General features: G+C 54.4%; 1 protein-coding gene across 4 annotated transcripts in view; it reads left to right on the top strand.

Moving 5' to 3' along the window:
- The first annotated feature begins 3,863 nt into the window (after window positions 1-3,863).
- CSF3R (colony stimulating factor 3 receptor) overlaps window positions 3,864-6,411 on the top strand; it is a 14,443-nt gene continuing 11,895 nt past the window's right edge. The window contains exons 1-2 of one of the 4 annotated variants that reach the window (XM_080654580.1): window positions 3,864-3,985; window positions 5,159-5,207. The gene's annotated coding sequence lies outside the window, so the exon portion shown is untranslated. The remainder of the gene's footprint in view (window positions 3,986-5,158; window positions 5,208-6,411) is intronic. The other 3 variants (XM_080654579.1, XM_080654578.1, XM_080654582.1) reach the window with 3 other exon arrangements.

Below are 6,411 nucleotides of genomic sequence, written 5' to 3'. Positions count from 1 at the left end.
TTGTGACAGCAAGTGCAGAGATCTGATTTAGGGCCCAAGCTGCTGCAAGCTGGCTGTGTGACATGGGATAGGTCACTTCCCTCCCTGGGCCTCAGTTTCCTACCCCTTCAAAGGAGAATAAAGGAAGACCCTTGTCCCCAGGGAGCTCACAGCCTAGAAAGGGCCATAAGGTAAACCATGACCAGTGACTTCAGGGGTGTATCAAAGGCCTTGACTCTGCACCTGAGAAGAAGCTAATGGAGAAAGACTGAGTGCTGTTTTTCTGAGCCTTGAAGAATGGATAAAATTACAACCAGTAGAGACAGAGGCAGGGGAGAGCACCCCAGGCAGAGAAAACAGCCTGTGCTGGGAGGCAGAAAGTTCGGGGTGTGTTCGAGGAAGAATGAATGTCTAGTTTCTGGTTTCTTTCTGACTCACAGCTCGGACGCTTTTTGTAAGCTGGCAGCCCAAGCCAGGCAGCCTCCAGTAAACACCTGTTTACACAATCGAGGTCACACACAGGGACGTGTTTGCACAATGACCTGTTTGCACAATCTCAGCCGACAGAGAATCCCAGCCAGACCAACCCCTGCTGGATGAGCACAGCCACCACTTCCGGGTACTCACCCTGGCTGGCCCGCCCGCCCCGGCCCGGCTGGCCCCCTCCAGACCCACCCAGCAGCCCCACACGTCAGGGCAATAGCAGAAACTGAAACGATTTGACCTTCATCAGGGCTGCTGAGAATGGAGTTCCCTCCCAGGGCTCTCTGTGGGGTTTCCAGCCCACAGAGGACACCCTGTCCAATGGAGGAGGGGGTGGGGCAGAAGAGGTGGAGGAGGAAGTATCCACAAAGCAGAGACTGGAGGGGTGTGGAGGGGATGACTCCACATCCGTCTCCTGCTTTTCAGCTCACCAGAGTAAACATTTATTGAGCATTTACTATGTGCCTGGCTCTGTTCCACGGGGCCTCACATGCATAATGTCACCGATTTCTCTCAAGAATCCCATGAAGCAGATTTTATTATTATCGTCATTTTAAAAATGATGAAACTGAGGCTCAGAGAGGTTGAACAACTTGCTCAGGGTCACACAGCTAGTATGTGGCAAACCCAAGCAGACTGACTCCTTAGCCTCTGCTCTTAACCTCTCTCCATACTAATGACTCTCCCTTTAAAAAGTTCTTCCTTAAATCTAACTTTCACTTGAGCTGCTGCAGCTCCACTTCCTGGTGCAGGTCGGCAGTAGAGAATGAAGCACAGATGAGATCAGGAAAATTTCGTTCTGAAATATTAAACGATGTATGCAGGAAGTAAAAAAGAAAGGGCTTTTATTGAACACCTATTATATGCTGGTTAATGTGCAAGGCTCCCGTAGCTCACTGAATTCTCACAAAACCCGCAGGAGGAGTTATTATCCCTGTGGCAGATGCTGAAATGGCTTAGAGAGGGCAAACAGCTTCTCCAAGATTCTGCAGCCCAGGAGCCATGCCCTGAGAATCCCCTGTGTGGCCTGCCCTGTGCGGAGGCTGGAGGCAGAGATGAGAATGTGGTTTCTGCCTTCCAGGACTTCACAGTCTCATGGAGGAGGCAGGCAGCCCACGGCCCACCGCAGGCTCGCGGGAAGGACGCTCAGCAGGCTGGATGTCTGAGCTGTGTCAGAGGCAGGACTGGCCAGCCTGGCCGGAGGTGATGGGATCAGCCAGAACAAACAGTGTTCCAGAGCCTGCGGCAGGCAGGGAAACAAGCAAATTCTGCATGGAAAGCATAACTAGAGCATGAAGTGTCCCCCTGGGGAAACGGAGGCAGATAAGGCAGCAAAGGGAGGCAGGGCTGGAGGAGCCCAGCGGGCAAGCTGGCATATCCAGGCGAAGGATGCGGAGACCTGACAAAGGCAAGGAGGGGAGATGGACTCAGCGATGTGGACAAGACAGAGCTCCATAAGGCAGGAACCGGAGCGGCTTTTGCAACCACTGTACCCCTGCACCTGCTCTAGGCCATGTTTTCTGAATGATGAACAGAAAGGCCCACCCATTCTCCTTCATTCTGAACTGATTGGATGTGGGAGTATGGAGAAGAGGTGTGAGGAATGACTCCTGGGTCCCTGGTCAGGTGACTTGGGGGAAATGGGGATAGTGGACTCATTTACCAAGGTGAAGAACAGTGGGGTTGGGAATAGGTTTGGTGAATTAAAGGAAGATTCATCCAGTCATTCCATTCATTCAACAAATATGAACTGAGGGCTCACTGTGTGACAGGCAGTGCTGTATACACAACAGATAATGTTTTAAACAAAACAGACTAAAACCCTTGCCTTCATGGAGCTTCCATTCTAATGGGAGATAGAGGACAGGGGCAACCGATGTCCGATGGTGAAAAGGGATATGGGCGGCATGGGGGGAGAAGTAATGAGTGGAGCTTGCAATTTGGTGAAAGGGTGGTTGGAGAAATCCTTGATGAGAAAGTGATATCTGAGCAATGACCCATGTCATTGTATTTTGGGAGAAAGAGTCCAGGCAGAAGAAACAGCAAGTGCAAAGGCCCCGAGGCAGGAGGGAGCCTACGGTAACAAGTTCAAGCAACAACAAGAACAGCAGAATGGCTGAGCGGAGCAGAAAGAGAGAGAATTATAGGAGAGGGATCAGGGAGCAAATGGGGGTGCTCCAGGTTGAATAGGGCCTTGTAGATCATTGACAAGGGTTTGACTTTGACACTGAGTGAGATGGGACCAACTGGGGGTTTGGGCCGTGGATGATGGGAACTGGCTTCTGTTTGATCAGCTTCGCATGGGCTGCTGATGGAACTTTACTAAACACGTGGAGGGGCGAAGAAGAATGGAAGTAGGAGACCTGGGAGGGGGCCACTGCAATAATCTAGGTTTGTGTGACATTTATATCTTCCAACTATTTATCATGAAAATATTCAAACAGAGCCACATTGAACTTTACTGTGAGTATCTGTCTACCTAGGATTCTGGTTCTACTTTGAAAGAAGAATCAGTGGGATTTGCTGAGCCTGCAGGGGCCTATGGGACATCTCGGGGAAGTAACCGCAGACAGTTGGGTATTTCTATCTGGAACCAAAACTGTAGCCCAGGTCTACCCCCTCACACCAGACTCAGAGAGCCCATTTTTTCTAAAAGAATCCTGTTAGGGACACTCTGCTAGTCAGTTGGGACCTAACCTTCCTGTGTCATAAATCCAATAAACTATGAACAGGATATTATAAACAAGTGCAGAGAAATCATGGATATAGACAATGAAAGACATAAGATGTAGTCTATTCCACGCCCTCAAAAAAAAATGTCAGTTTAGCAGAATCCTTGTGAGTAAACATGACTAGTTTTTGGCAAGCCTATGAAGACCCTGAACCTCACAGGTCTTCCCTCTGGGGTCCCAGAGTCCCCACTTCTCCTCTGCTTGGCCACAGGCAATGGTAGGAAATGCACGGTGAAGAGCGGAGCAGTGAGGAAGGTGCTGCATTACTAAATGCCCTGTAACCTGGAGGCTGCCCCTGAGTATTGTGAGGATCAGGGCGGCAAGGCTGGTGCCAAAAAGAGGCTCAGAGCTGAGGGAACCTTCCAGCCAGGGTCTGTTCTGAGCGATGCTCCCCAAGGCAAGGGACATGGGAATGGCACCCGGCTGGGTTGGAGCCTGGGCCTGGCTGGGCCTCAAAGCTCTGAGGTCAGGAAATCCGGAGACAGAGGAGGGGGACCTCGTTGCCACATCCCCCAGCCCCTTTAAGACCCCCATGGCAGGAAGGCTGCCCAGGCTCCTTCCTGGGAGGAAGGGGCTGCCTGTGCCGCAGCAACAGGGCAAGGGAGGGAAGGAGGCTGGGCAGGTGTTGCAATCCACAGCCCCTGGGTCTGTCAGAGGCCCGGAGCTATTAACGACAGGCTGGGGAGAGAAGTCAGACCGCGCTGTTTTCAGGAACTTGCCTGCAGAAGAGACCAGAGACCGGGAGGCCAGGCGGCGGCGGCGGCAGAGGTGGCGGGGCTGCAGGCTCCAGCGTGAGTAGGGGACCCCCAGGGAGAGCTGAGCCTTGGCCTTGATTGGGGCTTGGAGTGCCGCGGCCATCCCCTCCCGCCCATCCCCGCCCGCCCCCCCCCCCCCCCCAGCTCTGCCAAGTGCCAGGAGTCAGGGCCCCTAGGCCTGGGACCAGAGCTCCTGCCTTTAAGGTTTGTCCCTTGGACCAGGGACCCTAAATACTGAATCTCTTTCCCCAGAGATGTCTCCGCTTGGGGGTGGGCATCACAAACAGTGGGGCTCAGGAAAGGGCCCCATTGTTAGCCCTCTCACGCCTCTGCCTCTCAGAGGGGTGTCTCCACCTCTCCCTGTCTCCACCTCGTCTATTTCACTCTCCATTTCTCTCCCCCAGCCCCTCTCTGACTTGCCTCTCTCTGCCTCTCACGTTTCCCTGTCTTTAAATCTTAAACTCTCGTGGGTGTCAGACTGCTTCTCAGCCTCCAAGTGCCTCAGTCTCTGTGTCAACATCCTTGCCTCTTGGGCTCGTCGCTCCCCAACTCTCAGCGGCTCCCCTGCCTGGATTTATCTCCATCGTGCGGGTCTGCCCTGCGTAACTTCACTTTCTTACTCCTTCTGCCTCTGTCTCTCTCTGAACCACAGCTGGGAAGGCCTCTCCTCTGTTGGTTCCCAGCTCCCTCCTCCTTCTCATCCTCCTGCCATAGAAACACCTCCCCTCCCGGTGAACTAGAGTAGAAAGATCAGGGGAGAGGGATGGGAATTGGAGAAGGTGGAGTGGAGGGAGAGGAGAGGGAAGCAGAAAGAGGGGGTGTGATGCAAGGCTCCGGGGGGCAGCGAGTGTGCTGGGACCCAGAAAGAGCCAAAAGTGGCCAGCGGAGATGGCTGGAGCGAAAGGGAGACTTGGGGGGCCAAGGAGCTGGAAGTAGGGGACCCAGAAATGAGGCCTTGAAGCCATGCAGCATGACATAGACAAAGCAAGGTGGCCGTCCCAGGAGGCTGTGACCACACAGCCTGCAGGCGGGGGAGGGGCACTAAGCCCTCCTGTGCTCCGTGAGGTGGTGAAAATAACTTGGTTATTGAGTTCTTTCTCCTGGCGGCTCCGGCTCCGGCTCCGTGCCAGGTGTTTTTATCAGGGTCGTCTTGTTTCATCCTCACCACAACCCTGAGAAAAGGGTGCTATTCTTATCCCTCCTTCACAGATGGGGAAACTGAAGCTCAGAAAGTAACTTGTCCAAGGTCACAAGGCTGGTAAGTGGCAGAGCTGTGGTTCAGACCAGCTGGTCTGCCTCACAGCTGGGCTCCCAACCTGTCTGCACACTGACCCCAAGCAAGGAGCCCATGTTCCCACGGGCCCCAGTTCTCACTCACCGGGGCTGGGAGGCACCCGGGCTGCCATGGGGGACCAGGGACTGATGCCAGGGTCCCAGTACCCAGCAGCCCAGGGGGAAGGATGACTGGCCTCTTGGGGTTTGGGGGTTGGTTGCCCACTCTGAGCATGAGCCAGTGGTGAAGTGGTCCCTCATCACCATAGGCTGGGCCTGAAGCTGACCCTGCTAGGGCAGCAGGGCTGGGTAGCAGATGGAGATGGAAACCAGTGTCCCAAAACCTGGGTCAAAGAGGCTAAATCTTCCCCAACAAGTGTGGGGGGAGGGAGGAGTAATCAAACCGATGTGGTCTAGGAAGAAGGTTGCCAATCACTGAGTGGTAGACTGGCGCACTTGAACAGCTGTCCGCAAAGCTGCAGGGCTGAGGGGCAGGTGGAGGCTGAAATCCATCTGTTCTCGTTACCAGGTCCTAGTGCAGGCTAGCCACCTGGTATCCTGCTTCTGTGATACATGTGGGGAGCCTGGGGGCCTTAAGGCCCCTACAAGCGGAAAGAGCCTGGGGTATCTGGGCAGTTGTTAGTCACACCTCTGTGTGGGAGGGAGAGACGCTCTTGCCCTCATGAGCACAGAGGATCTGCTGGGGCACCACCTATGTTTTTGTGAATGTACGTGCTGGCTGGTCAGCCATTCCCACTGGCCTGCCACGAAGTGTCAGTTAGTGCTGGAGGATCAGGTGTCTGGCCCCCAGACCCCAACGGGATCAAGTGGAGGGTTAGGCTGGAAGCCCACCCAGGCATTCTTCCTGAGACTGGAACTAATGCTCCCTCTACCCAGGCACTGTCGCCGTGACTATAGAATGCCTGGCCCCAGAAGGCCTCCAAAGGTCTGTGCCCAGAATTGGGGGTGTATGACACCCCTGTGTGTCCCACCTTTCAGCCCACCTTTCCCTCCAGCCATTGCCATGGCAGCCAACTTCCCACAGGTGTAGCCTGACAGGCCCTTGCCTCAGCTGCCCCGGGGAGCTGTCCCTTTCTGCCGGGGAACATCTCTGACACTTCTGGCATGACTCACCCAGCAGAACCTGCCTCACACTCATGCATGTGCAACCTGGATGTGCCAGGCAGTTA

This window comes from Plecotus auritus, assembly GCF_963455305.1.
Source record: "Plecotus auritus genome assembly, chromosome: 2".
NCBI lineage: Eukaryota > Metazoa > Chordata > Mammalia > Chiroptera > Vespertilionidae > Plecotus > Plecotus auritus.
This window is presented reverse-complemented; position numbering and strand designations above follow the sequence as displayed.